Raw genomic sequence first — 24,535 nt, forward strand, 5'->3', positions numbered from 1 at the left:
TGATCTCTACGCATCTATTGTGTTTTATCTTCATGACATCAAATGTGTTTTCTAACCTGTGACGTGTGTGCCACCTTACGGTGTACATGTATGCACTTAAAAAGGGACTTGGAGTATGAGTATTCGATGAGTCAGTCTTACAAATTTCTGATGTCAAGGATAATGTGATTACCATGAAAGGTAGCTCTCCATAATGCGACTACCATAGAAAGAAAAAGGTAGCGCTCCTTGATATTTGTTTGGTCATATGTTTGTAATATACCACCATTATACTGAATGGTCATATGGGCTTTGAGTGCCCTTTGAAGATTTTGTTCAAAGATGAATTTTGAAAGTGTTGTTCACCTTTAAATAAACCCAAAAGACAAGCAGTTCTCATTCTCTTGTATCGACTATAACTCATCAACTCCCTTTAGCATTTGTGTTTCATGCTTCACTTTGGAGTGCGTATTTGTTTTATGGTGGCCATCGGGCTTTTAATCAAAACAATCCTTTACATGTGACCTTTGGATGCATTGTGATGATCTTCACATATTCGATCAATAAAACCGAAACTCAAAGCATGAACCACTTTACTTTAAACACCCACCAAGCCTTGAAGTCAGTATTTATATTTAAATAAGTCTTCCTCCCAAGTGATGTCTTTTCACTATATCATTTGATTTCATGCTTCTAATTGAATATGTTGTCGAGGAAACTCCATCTAAAAAAAAAAATGCAAAGGACAAAACAATAGAATAAGTGATCATTTTAATGCATAGGTTCCTAAGTAGGCTAATAAAACAATCCATCCATTTGAGGTGTATACAAGGACTCATATAAATAACTAAAACAAGGCGTTGTTAATCATATTATTTAGGCACAAGATATTTAAACTGAAAAACCAACTCAAAGTTCCGACAGTTTAATGGGCCTATTAATTTCATGTAATTATGATATCATGTGATCCCCAAGGTGATGTTGCGCTTATAGAGCGAGTTCATTGAAGTATTGTATCATTAATCATGTCAACCTAGGGTTACAAGGATGCAAGGGAAATATAAAATTATCACAACCCTAATGCACATTCTGAGATGGGGAAACCAATCATGAACCCAAGGGACAATGATGTTCAATGGTTCTTACCATGATGCCCTACAATGACAATGAGAATTTTCCCTTATAGGCAGATGAATTAGGTTAAAAAATCAAGAGGAACCTTCATTTTGAGAATCTAGGGTTTCTCCCAAACCCTAATATGGTCAATAATAAGGAAACCCAAATTGAATTCATGCTCGTCCAAATTTAGCGCCTCTACTGATCGTGATGCATATTATGGAAAGATAAATTTCAAAATCATGGGAGACTCTTAACGCATTAATGAAGAAACAAACTTTCAAAAAACTAATGCAATCATAAGGTTAATATCTGAGACAACACATGATGTGTGGATTCAATATGTGAAGTGTGAATGGGTACATCAACAAGGTTTGATAGGAAGGGTCACGGGGAGAGTAACCAGTTGAAGGCTTGATCAAAACCCTAATAGCTTGGGGCGAGGAGTGTGGGGCCCAAAATTTTGGGTGCTGCTGTAGCGGCTACAACAATTAGCAAACCACTGGTAGAATATAACATCTCTTCCAACATCCTTATAATAGTTTGAGTCTGGATAATGATGCAAGGGAATATTTAGCAATCACTATGGGTACCTCTTGCATTACCTTAACCTTTACATATATGCCTTCCCTTTGTGTCTCAAACAGGTCCTTCTAGTCGGTAAACACCCAATTAGAATTTCACGCATGCCAGTAGTTCATGATGATGCAGAGAACAAAGCATAGGGCTTATTGTATCCTGAGTTTTAAAATAGGTTTTTGGTGTTGCTTCGCCGCCAATAGGCCTAGACAGTACCTTGATGGAGTCACTTCAAGAAATCGTAAACATTGCTTTGCTGCTAGCGAGCATGGTTAGTACCCCGGTGGATTTGTTGCATTACCTCTTTGTGCAGGAAGCCTTTATCGATCCTTTATTAATTTTTTTTAATATGAAATTGGCACCTATTATTGGACGTTCATTGCGCCAGGGCATATGATGGATCCCAACTTATTTTACAGGAAAAAGAGGTTGTTTCTTGCTTGACAAAAACTAAAAGATATTCTGGTTTAGGTTTTCCCTCATGCCAAACTTCCACATCCCATATCTAGTTAACACGTGATAAATGAAAACAAATCGTTGAAACATTCAAGACCATGCTGAGCAGAAGGTTCATGTTATGGGTGTAGGTCATTCAAACTGATTAGGGTTCCCCACAAGCAATCTATTCATATTTTCCTTGCTAATAAGTTAGACTGATAGGAGAGATATCTAGTATGTAACTTTGATGATTGTTTCTAAGAGAAGCTACCTCTTACGGTAACCATCAAAACCACACAAAATCATTAGGGTTAGGGTTTTAATGCTAGGGAAGGTGACCAGGGAAGCTCTTCTAGAGTTTCAACATGTGTGAAGAGGTGAAATCAATCCTTTTAAGGTTTTAGCATGTGTAAAAAGGTGCAAGAAAAATAGTCATAAAATCAAAGGATCGAAGGCCCCAGGTTTGTGAAGGCTCATGAAGTGGCATGCAACATAGAGGAAAATGGAAGGCTAGGTCAATGACCAATGTATGCTATGTAAGAAGGAAAGTGCATGATGTAATGGAGCAGGCAGGGTTTAGTGCAATGCAGTGCTATGTAAATGCAAGGAAGAAATCATCTAATTGCATATAAAATGTCAATGCAATACATATGCAAATATTTCATGAGTGCAAGCTTAAACTCCTATGTCATGCAACAATTGATCAACTATGATAAATAAAACACAACTAGGCATCTCTAAACCATAAATAAAATGCTAAGAAGCAAACCTTAATCAACAAATTACTAAGAAAACCCTAAAACCTAACTAGTATAAACCCTAAACCCTAATTTAACCAGAGAGGAGGTCGGATTATGTGAAATCAAACTTCCAATGTAGCCATCGCGGTAGTTCTCGACCTACAAAAACAAATATGTTAGCGATTAGAATATGTAAAAAGAATTGTGTGAAAACCAAAATTCTCACTTGTGAAACATGCACAACAATAAGAAACTCATGTCTACTTATAGGATAACATGCCGGAAAATACCATTCAAGCCAAATTGCGATCCAATCCTGGTAAACAGAATCACAAAATTGAAATTTATAATCATCCAAGCATGACATACACCCATTCATGCTTAACCATAAATCCAATGTAAGTGAGGCAAGATTTTGCCTACTAATAGAGAAATATGCCAGATAAGATCCTTCAAGCAAATCAACAACCCTGTCATGATATCAGGGACGATCAACTTGATGACTTTGAAAAGAGGGTTTTTTGCCAGGTGTAACTACCATAGGATTCAAATGTATAAACCCTAATTTGGGAAACCCTAGTTTGTATATGTCCACAAACTTCGTCAAGGATGTGAGGAATTGACATAACCATCAGTGGCAGTAGAATTGCCTCACCGTCCTAAAAAATATCTGAACCTTCAAACGAAAAGTCATCAAATATTGGAGGCTTCGTAAGATTAACAGGTGAATGCATATGGTCATCATTAGCTATGACAACACAACTATCAATGAATATATTGTTGATTTGATCAGATTTCTGAGAACTGATAAATGGAAATTCAATAGATTAGATTCTTTAGATTCCAAAGAATGAGGTGAATCAACCGGAAGAGTCTCAGACAAAGGAGAGGTTAGGCGATTGGTACCTTCACATATAAGGGGTTGTAAGACATAACCTACTGGTACATGTTCACAATCTATACCGACTGGGCAACAATAAAAAATATTTGAGACCATGGACGATGTACTCCCTTCAACAAACAAATTAGGGTATAGAGGTCAATGCATATTAGCTAATAGGGGATGGAAATATGTGTTCAGATAAATATCACTCGAATTAGAGGCTTTACAAGATGAGATCTCATTCTGCAAGATGATGTTGAGAGAAGAGTGGGGCACAAAAACCCTAATTTCAAAAATCTCGATTTGACTTGGGTCTCATCAGGATCGTCAGAACTTGACATAACCATGAGTGGAAGTTGAAGTGCCTCAACTTCCTGATCAGTCCCCAAACCTTTGTAAGGCGAATCATCAAATTCTAGTGGCATTGTAGGATCAATATATGGATATAAATGACAATTACCAGAGGTGTGAGTGAATATGTTTTTGATAGAATGATAATCATTGAAGCCACCAGTTCAATCAGGTTGGGTATCTAGCACATAAGGATCTTCTTAGATTAATAATGAATATGAATCAGTGAGAGAACCATCTTGAATTTGCCGCGATGTAAGGTCTTCTTCTTCACCTGTTAAAGACTGCAGATGGAAGAGATCAGGAACAAGAGATTCATCATTCTCATAATGAAATTGTGAAACATGACCCTCATGTACATCACTACAACCAACACCAGCAGGATAAAGTTCTGAATGATTTGTAGAAATCACTGGTGTGGTAGACTCATGAAATAAATCAGGGTATAATGGATGAAATGGTTCAGATGAAGGGGCACCAATCGTACCAAGACTCTCATCCCACACATAAGTGTTATCTAGAGGGAGAAATTAATCTGCATGCATGTCATAGTCTGTGGGTTTTGTAGGACAATCAACTTTATTTGAGACAAGACATGAGTAATGGCCAACCAGTGAATGAAATTCACGAATAGATGGAGGCATGTGTTCAATGGACTTGAGCTTGGTTTCATCAACAAGGGGATATTTTATATCAACTTGATATTCATGTTTAGATTCAACAGGATGTATAAGAGATTCAAAGGTGATACAAGTTGGTTCATTTCCCTGAAAGCATTTTTCATCATTTAAACTATTTGTGACAAAAAATTCGTTAGGTAATAGAGCATGAGGAGGATGAGAAATTTCACAAGAAGTAATTTCATCCTCGGGGGCTTGAGGTTGTTCCCAACTTAGAGAAATAGGCAAGACAAGATTGGGGATAAGATATGGACAATTTGTAACATGCAGATTATCATAATGTTCATAGGAGACGAGATTTGTTTCAGACTTAATGTTTGTAGAGAAATGCGAACTAATCACTGGAATTTTTCACTCAAATACACCCAATTGAGATTTATTTTATGAAATTCAAAACAAATATGAACAATCTAGCAACAACATCTTCTAAATATTCTTCAGGTTTCATTCTAAGCTCATTTATCCTTCTAAACACATCTTGAAAATCATACCTGTCAAAAGCTTGTCAAAGCTTACTGATGAGTTTCTCGAACGAATGGATGGAAGATGCTGGCAATGTGTGGCACCATTTCTTGATACGACCTTCAAGGGTGAGGGAGAAGAGTACACAAGCAAACTCTTCATTGTTGATTTCATAAGATTCACAAAACTTAAGGAAATAAAAAATATGTTCGGTTATGGATGTTCCATCCTCACCATCAAACTTTAACTAAGACAAGTGATAGAGAGGCTCGTAGGGGATTGAACATTGGAAAATGGATAAATTAGATAAATACCCTGGGAGTAATATTTGAGGATGGGCCATTCTAGATAAGAGGTCCAAAATAGGCTCAATGGGCACAACTTGTCATCTAACCCTCCTTCTAGCACCAATTTGTTGACAGGCTGAAATGTACTACCAACAACTAGGGGGTCTCCTCGGTGTGAAGTCACAATTCTACCTCACATCATTTATGATAGGAGGCCTGTCCGGTATGTGGGCTAGGCCACCACCATGAATGTTTCCGCTCTTGGATGTCAAATGATAAGGTGTTAAAATGGGAAAAATAATGAAATGCCCAGGGTGTGAAACAAAATCAACCCAAGATTAATAAAATATAGAAAGAGGTACCGACAAGTCTCAACAGAAATAAGAAGAGGTATTCCATGAGAGGGATTAGTGAGCCAAAACCCAACCAAACATACATAAACAAGGATATGCTGGAAGTTAATTGTAAACTAGTTCACAATAGATCATTGACATGGAAAGGAATAAGGAAACACATATTTGAAAGCAAAACATACATGCAACAACTATGAAACAATCCATAACATATTACATATATGAAAGCACACACACAAATATAGTGGGAATATCAAACAACCAATACAACCACCATGAGTAATCATGGTAATCAGTGCCAAAACTGAAGAACATAATATTAATGTTGCTGCAACTTCAAGTACATATCTTGCAATTGGTCAAAACCCAACAATGGAACATATGCTGCCCATATCATTGCGCAATGAAAAACCATAGCTTCACTACAACTCACTCTACTAGCTGCCAAGAGTTGAGTCCCTATAGTTCTCGAGCACAAATCGAATATCTAATACTAGCCTCAACTCAAGTGCTAAAAGTCCCCTTTCATGAATTGTGAAGTTACATTTATAGAAATGGAGGGGTGATATTTCATCTTCTCCTACGACTCTCGGTCTTCCCTCATGACCCTTAGACTTACAAAGGGATTTTGACTTTCCTTCTTTTGTTCTTTTCCTAACCTCAATATTTTGCCATTAAAGACAAAATAATATTTTTTACATTGATAATTTAGCAATGGATAATATTTGTTGCACATAAGAATAATAATCTTGATGGGACTTGATGTTGTATTTGTTACATCCTAACATAACATCTTATGGGAGGATCTAGGAATTTAAGAACAAGATTATTCCTCTTTTGTCCAAGGTTACTCTGTTGCCAAACAAATTATTCACAATCATTGTATTCAACTTGCACCAACAAAGCATCCCGTGATTCTAATCCTACAAACACAAGGTTACTTAATAAGGTGCAAGATCTAATTAATAAAATAAGAAACAATTGTCATTGAAAATAATTGATTCCCATAACAATATTGAAAAGGAAACGAAGAAGAACTCATAGCCTTGAAACATTTATGTTGAGATTCATTTGTCGAGTCTTCTTCGATCTCTGGGGAATATTTCAATTGCCAACTCATCTCATGTAACTGATATACAAACTTTACAGAACCCTTCTCGTGCATGAGTATAATGTCATATGCTTATTCCTTCACATGTGTTTCATTGTATACAAATTCAAAATTAATAAATAACCAATGCACCCATTATACAATCTTTGCGTTTTCAGGGTCAAAATATGTGAGGATGAGGGATAGACTTCATTGTTTGCACAAAACTGATATGTGGCCAAATTGGGACTTAGAGACCACATGTTTTTGTAGAGTACCAATTCCAAAAAGACTTACATATGATGGATGCTTAATAGGTATATTTGTTGGTTATAGTATCATACTAGTGGTATTACCCAGTGAACCAAATAAAACCTTTGAAGAATGCCATACCTCCTATTTTCTTCCATACTGACCCTGTAGGGTGAGCCACTCAATGTATTATGGGTGTGAAATGCATTGGTGAGAGATACTGATTGGATTTCCATCGATTGAGAGTGCGCTCTATTCCATAAATAGATACTGGCCTTGTGAGGCATATGACACAATCTTTGTTATGAGGATTGAGAGTCTACCAGTTGTAAGTGCATAGTGAGCCAAAGAAAACACTCCCATCTTTTCTTTGATTTGGTTCATAGCCAATGGTATCACAACAACTCTTTCCAGATGGTTACACACCCATGTCATGAGTGGTCACATAGTCGCTAAAAAGGATGGGTCATATTGGCCACCAATTTTCCGAAGCGTGATTCTGCGACTTGCCTACCATAGAAGAGGTCACATAGTCACACTTAGTGGAGGTCACTCCTTCTAGCCATTTCTGGAGTGTGACCCTGTGACCTTGACAGAGGTGCGAATTGCCAGAGGTTGCACAGTCACATCACATAGCTGGTCGAACCTCCTAGTGGTTTTCTTGAGCTTCGCAATCATGACTTTGTGACCTGGGCGGTGATGTGACTTACTGAGAGTGAAATCATGGGAGCTAGGTCACATTGCTAGACTGCAGGGATGAACACATTCCAGTTTTGCGACTGGTATTCATTAAAGGCATCTTTAAGAACACAAGGCCTTAGGGAGCATACTAATTTCTAATGTCTCGTGAAGTGTGGCTTTATAAAAATGGGCATGCTATATTCTAGCAAACAAAAATCTCTGTTGACTATTCTGGTGCAACAAATAATTTGGCTAAACTAGGGTTTCCCACAACATCAAACAAAATCTAATAACAATCAAAGCCATTAGTGTGTAGGCGTAAATATCTAAAATGTATATAAATTCACATTCAGCCAAGAAATTGTTGATTTTATTGATCCACATCCCACGGCACATACTACCCTCATCAAAACAACAGAGAACAATACTTGCATCATGAGATATAACCATTTGCATAATAGGATGTTTGCAATGTGCATGTGATAACTTGGCAATTAAATTAGGAAGGCCTAACTGTATGTCCCAAACATAAACGTTTCCTTCCCTATTGCCAGCTGCCATGAAATTATAGTGGAAATTGCATGAAAACTTGATAAACTGAATGTCACATTCTAGCATTGGATATTTCTACAGGATGTCCACAACTCCATAGCTAGTACTTTGCTCCTTGCTGTAAGCCTCCCACAAAACTACTTCATTTTCCATACTCTTTGATAGGATGAATTTTCCAATCCCTTGATTGAAATCCACATAATTTGAATGCACTGTAACAATAAAAAATAGGAAATGGCACGTAATTCGTGGGGAATTTCAATGGAAATTAGTCCAGGTACATGAATTCTCAACATAGGTCTAAAAATCTTTCACAAACTAGATATTAACCATGTTTTCCATGCCACAACTTACAATACGATATGCATTTGAGGATGAAGATTTACCTTAAGAAATTCATTGTGATGTCTCCCAGCTCTAGAAAATATCAACTTGCGTATCCCAGTTTGGAAATTCTAGAGTCGTACAGATTCATCATTGCTAGCAGATAAAATAAGGGAAGGTTTCCGTACTTGGGACCTTATTTTATTCAGAGAATCTCCATGGCCAATGAAACTATTGTGGACCTTTTCACTTGCACAATTAAGCACCCTAATTATACCATTGTGACCACCTGCAACTAATAATGGTGAACCATTCACATCGCATGCCCAACTTAATGTGTAAAATGATTTATCCTTATCATCGTCAACATATGCCTACAAAACAGAAATAACACCTCCTTCCAAGCATGGTAAATGGTCACCTTGGTAACTAACATTTAGATACACATCCTTTCGATGTAATGCCTTTGTCAAAACATTCATCAACATTGATATTTGCACATCTATTATGTTGGATTTTCACAATGTCACATGTGTTTTCTAACCTGCGATGTGTGTGCCAACTTATGGTGTCCATGCATGCACTTCAAAAGGGACTTGGAGTATGAGTATTCGTTGAGTCAGTCTCACAAATTTATGATGTCAAGGGTAATGCGATTGCCATGATAGGTATCTTTCCATAATGCGACTACCATAGAAAGAAAAAGGTAGCGCTCCTTGATATTCGTTTGGTCACATGTTTGTAATATACCACCATTATACCGAATGGTCATCTGGGCTTTCAGTGCACTTTGAATATTTTTTTCAAAGATGAATTTTGAAAGTGTTGTTTGCCTTTAAATAAACCCAAAAGACAAGCAATGCTCGTTCTCTTATAATGACCATAACTCATCAATGCCCTTTACCATTTGCATTTCATGCTTCACTTCAGAGTGCATATTTGTTTTATGGTGGCCATTGGGATTTTAATAAAAACAATCATTCACATGGGACCTTTGGATGGATTGTGATGATCTTCACATATTCAATCAATAAAGTTGAAACTCAAAGCATGAACCAATTACTTTAAACACCCACCAAGCCTTGAAGTGAGTATTTATATTTAAATAAGTCTTCCTCCCAAGTGATGTCTTTACACTATATCATTTGATTTCTTGTTTCTAATTGAATATGTTTTCAAGGCAACTCCATCTAAAAAAAAAAAAACTGCAAAGGATAAAACAATAGAATAAGTGATCATTTTATTGGACAGGTTCATAAGTAGGCTAATAAACAATCCATCCACCAGTATGGTTTATAAAAGGAATGATATAAATGACCAAAGCAAGGCATTGTGAATCACATTAGTTGGGCATAGGATACTTAAACTGAAAAACCAACTCAAATTTCCGACAGTTTAATGGGACTATTAATTTCATGTAATTCTGATATAAAGTGATGCCCAAGGTGATGTTGCACTTATAGAGTGAGTACTTTGAAGTATTGAATCATTAATCATGTCAACCTAGAGTTAAAAGTATGCAAGGGAAAGATAACATTATCACAACCCTAATGCACATGCTGAAATGGGGAACCCAATCACGAACCTAAGGGAGAATGATGTTCGATGATTCTTACGAGGATGCCCTGCAATGCCGATGATAATGTTCCCTTATATGCATATGAATTAGGTTAAAACATGAAGAGGAACCTTCATTTTGACAATCTAGGGTTTCACCCAAACCTTAATATGGTCAATCATAAGGAAAACCAAATTGAATTCATGCTTGTCCAAATATAGGGCCTCTACTGATCACGATGCATATCATGGAAAGATAAGTTTCAAAATCATGGGAGACTCTTAATGAATTCATGAAGCAACAAACCTTCAAAACCCTAATGCAATCATAATGCCAATAACTGAGACAACACATGATGTGTGAAGTCAATATGTGAAGCATGAATGGGTGCATCAACAAGGTTTGATATGAAGGGTTGCATGGAGAGTAACCAGTTGAAGGCCTGATCAAAACCCTAATAGCCTGGGGTGAGGAGCAGGGGACCCAAAATTTTGTAGAAATTTCCACTGTAGATCAACAGATTATGCAATATAATAAAACAAAATACAATATCTACTTCTACAACACTTTGTGGAAGCTTAATCGAATTGAGCAAGATCAAGAGAACACATATAACTGAGAATGATAAATCAATCACACATAACAAAGAAGAAATATCATGGGGAAAGCCTTAGCCTAAAACCCCAATCTCTGTATTATCATACAAGTGGAAATATTGTTCAAGTTACAAAAAGAATCAGCTCTCAAGCTATTCTGCTCTCTCTGCAATGAAACAATACAACTCATAGACTAAATAGGCATAGTATATGTCCTTCTCAAGTCCTCCAAGCCTCCTATTTCATTGCGCAGTTTTTCTTGGGGTCCAGTGAAGCCACATGTGTGAATTGGCCTCATCACACTCACAAAACCTGAAGAAGTAAATGCACAATCCTCAAGGAAAGAATTCCTTCTCCATGCAAGGAATATTCACAATGGAATATTCTAGCAATTGATAGTACACTGCCCCTTCCTCTGATCTTAACTAGGTCTCTGACTGAACTGACATGCATGAGTTATTTATGAGAGAATATTCAGTTATCTGAAGTGCAGTAGTTACATGCATGCAAGCATTAACTAACTAAACTGACATTAATTCAACAAAATGTTTGAATTAATCTAACAGACTTGACTCAGTTAACTAAGCCAACTAATTACAACTCACTATTACAACTCATCCTTATCTCTTTAACTGATGGATAAAATCCTCAATTAATGGAGAAACTGTTGCATGTCGCCACATAGACTTCATGTTTGATTTTACTTAACTAATTAACTCAATATGAATTAATTAATTATTTTACAAACAACTGCTAAGATCAAATTCGAATTTTACTTCACTATTTTAGTTTTGACTAAAATTAGAGGGTATCTCAAAATGCTATTTATAGAATGCTATTTTTAGCACTTCCATTTTTCATTCCTTGTTTCTATGTTCAACACTGGCTGAACTGCTATTTATAGCAGTGCTATTTTTAGCATTTCTTGTTGTTATTTTCAACAAATTTTGGATATGGCCAAAAAGTTTGGGTGTTGTTGTAGGGGCTACAACAGAAACCCATGTTGTGAACAAAAGGAATTCTAATCATTATTTTAGAGAGTCTAACTTTGGGTCGAAGACCAATTAAATTCCAGATATCGATATGAGGAAGTTTGATATAAATATCTGGTAACATGGATGCGACAGATGGAGCAATAATTTGATCTACATGATGTGCAACACACACAAAAGGTACACATTGCATCTTTATATTTAGAGCCCAAACTATTTGTATGGTATCAATGAATTTTTTCTCATAAATCACTTGTCACTTGGTCAATTTATACAGATAAAATGTTAGCACATTATGAGGATACAAAGAGAAACAAATTCTTTAGCCAATTGATAAATCTTAAACAAAATGGTTCAATGACGGAGTACATTGAGGACTTCCAAAAATTGAATATCAGGGTAACTAATATTCCAGAGGAGAATATGATTGATGTTTTCATAGGGACTTTGAAGAATAACATCCAACATGAGGTTCACCTAATTCATTGGAGACAACATTCAGGGTGACAATAAAATTTGAAAGAAAAATTATGGAAATAAGGAAGTCTACCATTCACAACTATAAAGATGGAAGTGTTGTTGCTCCTAACCTCCCACAACCTACAAGGTTGACACCACAAAAAATGGAGGAAAAAGGATAAAAAGGGCTTCGTTACATTTTTGATATAAAATACACAAAATGTCATAAGTGTGCTGAGAAGAAATTATTTTACATAGATTGTGAAGAGGAGGAAGAAAAGGAACAAGAAACATCAAAAGAAGAGGATCTACTCCAAGAACCAACTCTAGAGAAGGAAGAAATGAATCTAACCATATCTTGTAATGCATTGGATAGAATTACCACTCCTCAAACTCTCAAGATAAAAGGATATATTAAGAATAAAAAGGTAATAGTGCTAGTTGATTCAAGTAGTACCCATAATTTTATTCATTGCAAGATAACCAAGGAATTGAATTTATTTCTATATCCAACACAAAGCATCAAGTATCGTTGCAAATGGAGGAACTATAAATTTATCTAGAAAGTGCCATAATATCAAACTAACCATGGGGGAATATTTATTGAATAGTATAATGCTTTCCATTCCAATGGGTGGTGCTAATGTTATACTAGGGGTATAATGGTTACAATCTTTGGGGCCGATAACTTTTAATTTCCAAGAATTTTTCTCGAAATTTTTTTGGGAAGGAAAGGAAATTGAATTAATGGGTATCACAAGGAAACCAGGGAAGATAATCAGCTCTAATGGCATGACAAAGCTTTTGAAGAAAGAACAATTGGGTGTAATTGCACAATTATGCTCATTGGAGGTTCAAACATCAAAATAATCCATTTCTCCAGATCTCTAAAAGTCTTGGACAATCCTTCCAAGATATTTGAGACTCCCAAAGGAATTCCACTATCTTGCTATTCACTTGATTCCAGGAAGTTTTCCACCAAACATTAGACCTTACAGATATCACTATGTCCAAAAGAGTGAAATTATACGTATGGTTGCAAAAATTCTAGAGGCTTGTATAATTCAACCTAGCCAAAGTTCTTTCTTTTCTCAATTAGTATTAGTGGACAAGAAGGATGGATCATGGCGTATGTGTTCGGATTATAGGGAGCTCAAAAAGCTCACTATTAAAGATAAATTTCCCATTCCTGTCGTTGATGAATTGCTGGATGAATTACATGGAGCAATTTACTTCACCAAGATGGATCTTCATGTAGGATATCATCAAATTAGAATGAAGACTGATGACATTTCAAAAACAACATACATAACTCATGAAGGTCATTATGAATTTTTGGTCATGCCTTTTGGCCTTACTAATACATCTTCTAGATTTCAAGGTTTGATGAATAGACTTACCAAGTATGCACACTTTTGTGCATTATATCATCCTTTTAAAGCCAGTACAATTTCTACTGCATTTATGGAGACAATTCAAAAGCTACATGGAAACCCAAATATTATTGTAAGAGACATAGATCCCATTTTCACTGCAAATTTTTAGATGGAATTTTTTTCTTGTCTTGGTACTGAAGTAGCTCATAACTCACTTTATCATCCGCAATTTGACGAGAAAACTAAGATAGTTAACAAATGTTTGGAAGGATATATTCGTTGCTTTGAATATGATATAAAAACATAATGGTTCAAGTGGTTACCTGTGAATGAATGGTGGTATAACACTTCCTTCCATACTGCATAAATGACCCCATTCATGGAACTTTATGGATATCATTCACTGTCCATCACATTATCTTTAAGAGAAAATTATAAGGTTCAAGCAGTGGAAGATCACATCGAGCATCAACAACAAGTTATCCAAATATTAAAGGAAAGCCTCACATTGGTGCATAATCAAATGAAACAATAGGCATATCAACATCGTGGTGAAAGAAGTTTTGACATAGGCCACTGGGTATTTTTACAACTACAACCATACAAAAAAATGTCCTTCAAGCAAGCTAAGAAGGATAATAAATTAACACCCAAGTACTATGGTCCTTACAAGATGCTACAAAATATTAGTAATAAGGCATGAAAATTGGAGTTGTCTACATCTTCCTGGGTACACCCAGTTTTCCATGTTTTATGCTTAAAGAAGGTTATCAGTGGCAAGCTCTCAGTTCAAACAATATTTCTAGAACTTGATGAAGAAGGAAAAATCATATTGGAGCCTGAGGAAGTCACAAAAACAAGAACCTGACAACTACATAATTGATCAATTTTAGAGAATCTCATTATGTGGAAGAACTTACCCGCTGAATATTCCATATGTGAGGATGAAAATTTTATATAGAAGCATCGAGAAATACTCAAGCATTGAGGAAAACACTTTTTTTTTTAAAGAGAAGGGCATGTTAGGCCCCTATAATACTATTGTATCCTCCTTACTGTTGTTGTTCGTATATCCCCTTTATTGTTATTTTTGTGCCCATGTAGCACCCATATTGTTATTGTTGTGCCCCGTAAAAGCCCACTATTTTTTTTGTTGTGCCCTTACATTATTATTTTTATGTAGGCTCTGATTATATTATGACCCCTTAGACTCCTATATATACCAAGGAGCTCTTGTCATTTGTATCATCCATTTTTTTTTCATTTATGTGATGTAAAGGAGGTTTCCCCCTCGAAGTCGTTGATGTTGGGAATCACGATTGTCATTAGACCAAAACCCGCAAGTGTTAATCAACGATTGCATTTCCAAAGATAAGGATCCATGAGAGGTGGTTAGTCCATGTCACGAAACACACGGGGAGTGTTGGTTTATCCAATGTCCAACAATATCCCCCAACGCGAGCCGAGTGTGTATTGAACTCGTGATCTACATTATGATACCACTTGTTTGGAATCACGATTTCTGTTAGACCAAAACCTATAGGTGTTAATCAACAATTGCATTGCTAGAGATAAGGATCCATGAGAGGCAGTTAGTCCATGTCATGAAACACATGGGGAGTGTTTTTTTATCCAATTTCGAACAATTGATCTATATTTTCTTATTTTTTGCGATTTGGTTGCATAACAGTGTTCTTGAAAGACTTCATAAATCCATATGAACTAACTGTAATGGCCCGATGGTTGAATTTTCTTTGAATGGGAAGGGCATATGAATTTAGTTTCCAATCTGACACGATTTGCAAATTGTATTCTAAGGCTTGGAATTCTTTGGCAAGTCCTTGACAACATTATTTTTTCCCATCTTACTATCTGGTCAAAATTTAAATGGCCCAGTCTTCTATGCCACATCCAACTCTCATCAAACTTACTCAGACAACATTTCTAAAATTTTACTTTCAGAACATAGAAATTACTGTATGTTCTAAAAACTTAAACTATTACTTCACCTGTACTTGAATACTTAATTTTACAGTTCTTTGAACTAAAAAAAACATCATATCCCTTATCACACATCTGAGAAGAATTTAGAAATTTATGCTCCAAGAATTCAATAAATAATTTTTTTTTAAGCTTTACCTCTACCATTTTCCAAACTGACAACACCTTTTCCCATTATCTTACCTGGTGTATCATTTCCAAACATGACATTACATTTTCTAAATTCTTTTATTAATAGGGATTTGTGTTTTCCCTTGTCATATACTTCAAACAAATATTGTCCACATACCAATGGCTACCTTGATTCTATGCATACAAAACAAGATCCCAATTTTTTTCCTTCTTCTTTTGTTTCTATTCCTTGGGTTTCTCTTTTGCTTACTTGATCTCAGGGGTTGGTTTTGACTTTGTGAATTTGTAGTCAATTTCCTTATACCCATAATTATGGAAAATATACTATTCCAACATGGCAATTAATAATGAAAATGAATTGTTATTTCTGGGCATGTTTCTCCATTATTTGTATGATAAAGCATATTTATTCTTAGATTTTGTGACTTGCCTATATGTTAAGTTCACCCTACAACTGGAAACTTTATGACCATAGTTTGTGCATGTAAAACAATAGTCGAGAAATATGTCTTCATACCTGGGAGCGATTTGTTTGATGAATATTTGATGTCTTTGTTTTTGAGGTACAATGAATATTTGTTGAAATGATGCTTATGCATTGTGGTTGTAGCTCACATTGAATTTTTGTTGAACCTTTTTTTTTCTTTATAACATTGCTTTTCTGCTAATTTAAATTATTGTATTTGATTTTGTCCTTTTGCAGTTGATGTGACAAATTTCTGGATTTTTCTTTGTTATCTTTATGCTATTGAGTTGTATTCTTTATGGATGTTGTGCTGTCTGGTCCTTTAGTATTAATCCTAGGGTTTAATGTTATTCCCTTGGTATTTTAATATTAATGATAAGGTTTATAATATTAATGTTAGGGATTAATGTTTATTCAAGATTTATATCCCTTGGGTTTATAATATTAATCCCTTGGGTTTGTGACAAATATCATCTCATGAAAATAAACCATGGTCAATCATGGTCAAATATGGTGCAACATCTGATTGTGACAAAGATTGTCTCAATATGAAAATAGATCATAGTATACCATGGTCAATCATGGTAAGCCATGGTTAACCATGGCCCAATATCACATTGTGACAAAGATCGTCTCAATATGAAAATAACCATGATCAGAAATGGTCAATCATGGTCAACCATGGTCCAACTTCACATTGTGACAAAGATTATCTCAATATGGAAATAAACCATGGTTAATCATGGTCAACCATGGTCAACCATCATTAACCATGGTCGATCAGGATCAACCATGGTCCAACATCACAATGTGACAAAGATTGTCTCTATATGAAATTCAATCTAACAATCATTTGTTGCAATGTTAATTACATTGGAATGTATTCAATGTCTCATTATTACATTACAAAACTTGGGTTTGATACTAGGTTTATAATATTAGGTCTTTTTAATATTGACTATATAATATTAAAGCTTAATATTGGGTTTATAATTTATAATATTAGATTTAGAATTAATATTAATATTAGGTTTATTTAATATTAGTTTAATATTATTCTTAATATTATGGTCAAGATGGTCAACCATGATCATTGATGCTCAACCATGGTCATCCATGTCTATAATATTAATCCCTTAGTTTTTTAATATTAATCCCTTGAGTGTATCAATCCCTCAGGTTAATCAACCATGGTCAACCATGGTCATCCATGGTCCAACATCTCATTGTGACAAAGATTGTCTCAATATGAAAGTTAACAGTGGTAAATCATGGCCAACCATGGTCCAACTTCACATTGTGACAAATATTGTCTCAATATGACGTTGAAAATGCAACAAGAAATTCCCAATTTAATTTCCTCTTAATTAAATTAGGAGAATTCGAATTTCAATTTTAGCAGAATACTTGGAGGTAGTTAACTGAGGTAACATGACTCTTGTTGCTCTGTTAACTTAGTAAATTCAAGTTGGAGACACTTGAGTTAATTTCTACATGATTTACTGCTAATTTGTAGCAATCTATTTTAGTTAATTTGAGTTAGTGTTAGTGTAACTAGTTCTCACTGTTAATAGAACTAGTGGAGGTTCACTCAAGAGTGTGTAACTTTCTTCACACTGAGTGATCATCCAGTTAACTTATTAATTAACCCAGAATAATTGATGCATGTAGAGAATTCGAGTTACCAAGTTGAGATTTGAGTTCATGAGTAGTGCAGTATCAATTGTAAACTATTCCAAGTTGTATAAGTCATGCATGCAGTAAGAGAAGGACCTATAGGAATTGCGCAATCCAAATTGAGGAATTTCCTAATTAATAGGGGGATAATTCCTTAAGGAACAACATAAGGAAATAGGAGCTTGGAGGCTTGAAATTTTGGTTAATTATTGGCAAAGGTCGGCCAGTCAGCAAGAGGATAGAGGATACAGGTACAGGTTGAGCTCAAGCTTGAGTAGACCATATTGTATTCATATAGATTCTTTGATTAATGTAATACACATAGTAAGGGGTTTTGAGCAATTGATTTCCCCTAGTTAAATATCTGTGTATATGTATTGAACCTTGATGCATGTTAATGATTTGTGTTCTCGATCATGAATTTACTTTCGCAGACCAGTACGATATCTTCTAGTCTTGTGATTTAGTAAATTTCATGAGAAATTTAGAATATACACATTAATTTCTACATGGTATTAGAGCTAGATTCATAGTAGAGAAGATATTTCAAAGTTGTCATTTCAGGAGGTTCGAATTTGAAGATCAGTGTTACAGGTTTTCTCCAGGTGCTGAGAAGATGGATTTCAATGGACTCAAGCTTGGGTATTTTTTGGAAGGGACTACAAATTTTGTGGCATGGAAGATCTAAATGGAGGTAGTATTGGATGATAATGGAATACTAGAATACATCAAGGCAAATGTAGCAAAATCCCCAACATCTGATGCCCATGATATTTCTTAGTGGAAGAAGGATGTGGCTAAAGTGAGTAGGATCATATTGGAGGGAGTTTGGGATCATATTGTCTTGAATATCCATGGGAAAGAGACTCCATTCATGATGTGGAAAACACTGCCAAATTTATTTGAGAAAATAGTGACCACATGAAGTTGGCACTTAAAGAAAATCTTCAAAGTATTAAGATGCAAAAGAATGAACAATTACGTAGTACCTGTGTAGGTTTACATAGTGTCATGATGAACTTGGCAGGGTCAGTGTTTCTGTCCCTGAAGAAGTTCTGGTAGCTCTAGCCCTCTTGGGCCTTCCCAAGAGATGGAATATTTATCAAGGTTTGGTAAATGGTAGAGAGAAACAAACAAGCTGGGAGCGGTTATGGTTTGATCTAGTGCAGGAAGAAATAAGGTGGAGCAACAAAGCTGAGACTTCATCCAAGGTCGAGGATGGGGAGAAATTTGCCTTGGATGGAAAGGCAAAGAAAGGGAAAGGGAAAAAATCCCAATCCAAAGAAGAATCTGGTCAAGGGGGAAAGAAGAAAGACTTGTCCAAAATCAAGTGCTTTCATTGTCATGAACTAGGACACTATGCCACGTAATGTCCACACAAGAAAGCAAGTAAAAAGATCGTAGGAGGAGCATAAGATGAAGCCTTTGCTTCACAGTTAAAACTTGATTTTACCTTGATTACATACATGGAAGTCACTGTGATGGGTAGTGTGTTGTATCTCGACAATGGTGCCTCATTCCACATGACAGGCAATAAATAAATTTTTAGTGACTTGGAGGAGAAGGATCTCTAGATTCACATCAAGATGGGAGATTATGGAAGGTATAGCATGACCAGTACTGGTACAGTTACTTTTGAGATGGATTATGGGTTCCCTCTTAGGCTTAAGGATGTGATGTATGTATCGGGTCTAAAGAAGAACCTAGTTTCTATCGCAGTGTTGGAAGACCCTAGTTGCGATGTGATATTCAACAAAAGAAAGGATTCCTTGAGACACATCACTGTGGGACAAGTGAATAAAATTGGGGTTCGAGTGAAGAAAATCTACAAATTATATGTGGAAGACTGTGTAACATTGAGCACAAAAGCAGAGAAGGTGCAAAGCCAACATGTCGATGAATTATGGCATAGAATACTTGGCCATTTGCATCATGGCACTTTGAAGATCATGCATCATATTTCTATACGCCTCCCCAATGGAGCACTAAGTACACAAAATCCACCTTAAATGATTGAGACAACAAGGCACATGCAATCCTTAAAAGGATCCACTCTGATGTATGTGGACCTTTCTTGATAGCCTCCAATGCCAAGCACAGGTATTATGTTATATTTGTGGATGATTTCTCACGGAAATTCTAGATCTACTTCATATAGAAGAAATACTAGATATTCTCCAAATTTGTTGAGTTTAAAGCACTTGTTGAGAAAGATACTGGCAGGAAAGTGAAGGCTCTTAAGAGCGATAACAATGGTGAGTACGTGTCGAATGAGTTTAATAATTTTTGTGCAAAAGAAGGCATTCGATGAGAGTTGATAACACCTCATAACCCACAATAGAATAGGGTGGCTGCAAAGAATAATAGAAGTATTATGGGAGAAACATGGTGATGCTGCATGACCAAATCCTACGTTTACACTTGTGGGCTAAAGCATGCAACACAACAGTCTATTTGTAGAATAAGAGTTCGAAAAATATTCTTGGCATGAGTACACCAGAGGAAGCTTTTTCAAGGAAGAAACTAGATGTGTCACACTTCAATATCTTTGGATCATCATTTTACTGTCATGTTTCCAAGGAATAAAGGAAAAATCTAGAGTTGACCATTGGGCATAGCCCAACTTGGCCATATTTTGGGTAAGGAATCCGAGTTTTGTGGAGTGTGCAGTAGAAAGGATGCCGTAGAGTGCGAAGTGGACCACACAACAGAGCAGAATGAGGACTGAACAAAAAACTCACTGCGCAGTATAGGGGCTCCGTGGCAAAGCCCCTCTTTTTTGTAAAATCATATAATATTGTAAAAGTTGAATGGTTTTGGACCATAGTCCCTTGTATTTTGGAAACCATGGTTTTGGGTCCATGGTAATGTAGCGATGTAATACCTCAATGTAATAGTATATATATGGATGAATAATAAAGAAGGAAGACATAATTGGATCCAAATATATGTTTATGGTTGTATTTTTGTGATCTGTACTTCGGAGAAAGGGGCGAGGCTCTGCAGCTGAGTGCACGGAGGCTTGGATCTATATCTTAGTGCGCAGAAAACCTATAGCTGTGTGCGAAGGTCAAGTACTACTTATTATACTGAATTCTCTATTATAAGCAATAGTGCTTGTGGACGTAGTCCCACATTGGGATGAACCACGATAAAGTCTATGTATTCATGTGTTTTGATTATTATTTGCACTTTATTTCATTACTATGAAGTTTATGGATGTTTATAATATGTTTAAGTGATGAACATAATTCTATGAAGTAATATATAAGTGTGAAGTAGTTCATGAATGTGAAGTATTTTATAAGTGTTAAAGCATAATAAAATACAAAATTGCCACATTGCAGTATCCCTTAGGGCTGCAGAAACTTGGTTTTGCAACCTCCCATAGACACTTTGGGTGAGACTGCGACTTGCTTGTAGGTAGTTGCTAAAGGGTCCAATGATTGAGGGTTTTGTTGGTGCATAGTAAAAGATCGAACTTGGGTCAGCCCAACCTAAGCCAAAAAATGGTTCCATTGCCGGGACCAGGATCTATTTGAGGGATATGTTAATGTGGAATCTGTCGAAGAAAGAAATCCAAGAGTGGGTAGAACAAAAGGAACGAGAATTTGTAGAACAAGAAAATAAAAGCCCTCATCTGTCAACTAGGAGGTGGTTGGGGAAGCATATTTTCAAATATCAATATGAAATCTTCTTTGGTTCATTTCATGTTGAGCTATATGAGTGGATATCAAGGTTGACTGAGAGAAATGACTGTTTTAAAGGAGACAAACCTGAGGAGTGGACTCTTGAACTGATACAACAACTCAAGAACACAAATAATAGGATCTCAAGAGATGTCGATTTCTAGATTGATATCATCTTGGGAGGATTCATTACTAAGTTCTCAGTAGACTCGATTGTGTCCTATAGTGAATCAAAACAATTTTTTTCAAAGGACCGTGAAGTAAGTTCTTGAAATCTCTAAAACTTTGGATTAATATTCTTTTGTGCGAAAGAGAATTTTACGAATGCAGTCACATTATTAGTTACTTATGTTTGGGAAAAGATCCGAAGAAGAAACTGGAACAACGTGAAGTGGAAAAGGATATATAATGGACACTAGGAAGGGATATCATGGCCAAGATCCAAAGAGTTTTATTGAAGCTGACTATAACACCTTGTTGAATGAGTTTGAAAGTGAAGAAAACCGCCTTAAGAACATTTAAATAACTCCGCAGTATTCAACTTTCCATCTTGAAAGTTCGCCAAAGCCAAAATCAAGTAGTAGTCAAGGTGATTTTGGGTTTTCCCATCCCCCTACTCCCCCTACCACCCATACCCCCCATTCCCCTCCCCTTACAAATCCCCCTTCCCCATCCCCTCTCCCTCCCCCTCCAAGAAGAACTATGGCTGATGATATTAAGCTACAGATCTTTAAAGGGACTGGGTCAGAGGATCTAAAGTAGTTCTGGTTTTTATGTGAAGTAGTATGGAAAGCGAAGCAGATCCATGAAGAAACCATAAATAAAGAACAACTTGTCACAACATTATGAAATAGAGCGTTGGCATGGTACAAGAAATATTGAAGCAATTATATCAAATCATTTGCAGAGATTAAAACAACACTGATAAAATAATTTAAGAAGCTGAAGTCTGAGTCACAATGCATCACAAAGCTAAAAGAAATCAAACAAAAGCTTACTGAATCTATTTGGGAATTTTATCAAAGATTCAAGATATTATTGGATCAGGTGAGCTTCGAAATAGCTCCGCAACAACATAAAGAATGGTTTATCTCTGCGCTGCTTCCACATATAATACTGCCTTTGTCACAACATAATATATAAACTCAAGCCGAAGCTTTAGAACTTGCGATGAAATTAGAAGCTTCGCTTATAGGGGATACCAATGCAGGTATGTAGTAGATCTAGAGTCAACTGACAAATTTGACTCTGCAGATACAAGATATGAATAAAATTAAGGAAGTCGAAGAAGAAGTGTGGTGCACAAAATGTAAATTATAAGGCCATTTTAAAGAACAACGCTCTCTGTTCAAAAACTACATGGCCAGTGGAGGACTGAATCCTTTGAATCCTGGATCCCACTTATGGTACAAGATATGTAAAAATAGAGGTGAAAATCATGCAAAAGATTGATACCTATTGCAAAAGTATGTCTAGACTCCAAGAAACTTATATTGAAAATTCTGCAAATCAGTAGGGCATGATGAGAACAATTGTCGAGCTTATGAATTGATGATGGAGCGTAGTACTGATGCCTATAGAATGCAAGCTGAAGAACATGGACATGAGGAACATAGACAATGCAGTGGTAAAAGCGGCTATCAAGGAAGAGGTTGAGGTGGCGGAGCTGGTCGAGGTCGTGGACAGATTATCTGCTACAACTGCAGCTAGGTAAGTCACTTCGAAAGAGATTGTCAGAATCCTACTATGACATGTAAGTATTGCAAATCATTTGATCATGTAATTTAGGAGTGTCTGGTACTTATGGAAAAAATGCAAGAAAAGAAAAATCAATAGACTACGTAGAACATTCATATGATGACTACGGAACCAAGGACCGATGGACCTCGCATTAATAATGTAACAAGGAGTGGTTTTGTGACTGGAAATGATAAATCATATGGAAAGAAGGAAGTTGAAGCTACATGGGTTAGAAAGACTACTGAAAAATCCCCTGTGTTTGATATTAAAAAGGAAAAAGAAGTCTTTATGGAAGTGAAACAAATATTTATGGATGTAGGAGCTTCAACATCTATCGTGCAACAAAATCAGAAGAATAGCTATGGTGTATCTTCTTTGACACAAGGCCAAGCTTTGACAATAAAGGAACACAATGCAACATATAAGGTAGATACTTTAAAATATTTTCTTTAAACTTGTATGAAATTGTTACGAGATCAAAGAGATGTAGAAGGACACTAGGAATTGATAAATTCCTACACATCTAAAGAAGTATCGCAGAGTGAGATGCGCTAAGTCAACAACTTACATAGACAAAAGAGAATTTGAAAGCAAATGAGGCTTAGTGCACAAATAGGAGAATATGACATGGGCCAAGTTATTTTAGATCTGGGATTTGAAGCTAATGTCCTTAAAATAAAACATGGGAGTTAATGGGTAAACTGAAGTTACAATTGTCACCTATACAGCTAAGAATGGTGAATCGACAAAGTATTGTCCCTATAGGAAGTCTATTAGGTATTACAATGGACATTGAAGAGGTGCACACTACTACTGATTTTGAAGTGATAGAAATTATGGATGACAGTAACCCCTATCTTGTATTACTTGGATTGGATTGGGAATTTGCCAACGTGGCTATAATCAACTTAAAGAAGAGGCAAATGATATTTGAAAGCAACAATATGAGAGTGATCATTCCCTTGGATCCATCAGAAGGAGAAAGGTATAGTAAACTAGTTAAGGAGGAGTACAACACAATTGATATAGATAACATCTATTAGATGACAACAAAAGAACAAGATTGTGTTAACCCTACTAAA

General features: G+C 36.0%; 1 pseudogene; it reads right to left on the minus strand.

The window, feature by feature from the left end:
• Positions 1 to 8,143: 8,143 nt before the first annotated feature.
• Positions 8,144 to 9,255, minus strand: LOC149260872 (polycomb group protein FIE1 pseudogene; annotated as a pseudogene).
• Between the last annotated feature and the right edge of the window lie 15,280 nt (positions 9,256 to 24,535).

Source organism: Pinus tabuliformis, chromosome 6 (genome assembly GCF_031772625.1).
Source record: "Pinus tabuliformis cultivar Carrire ecotype Pingquan chromosome 6, CPIR1, whole genome shotgun sequence".
Classification (NCBI taxonomy): domain Eukaryota; kingdom Viridiplantae; phylum Streptophyta; class Pinopsida; order Pinales; family Pinaceae; genus Pinus; species Pinus tabuliformis.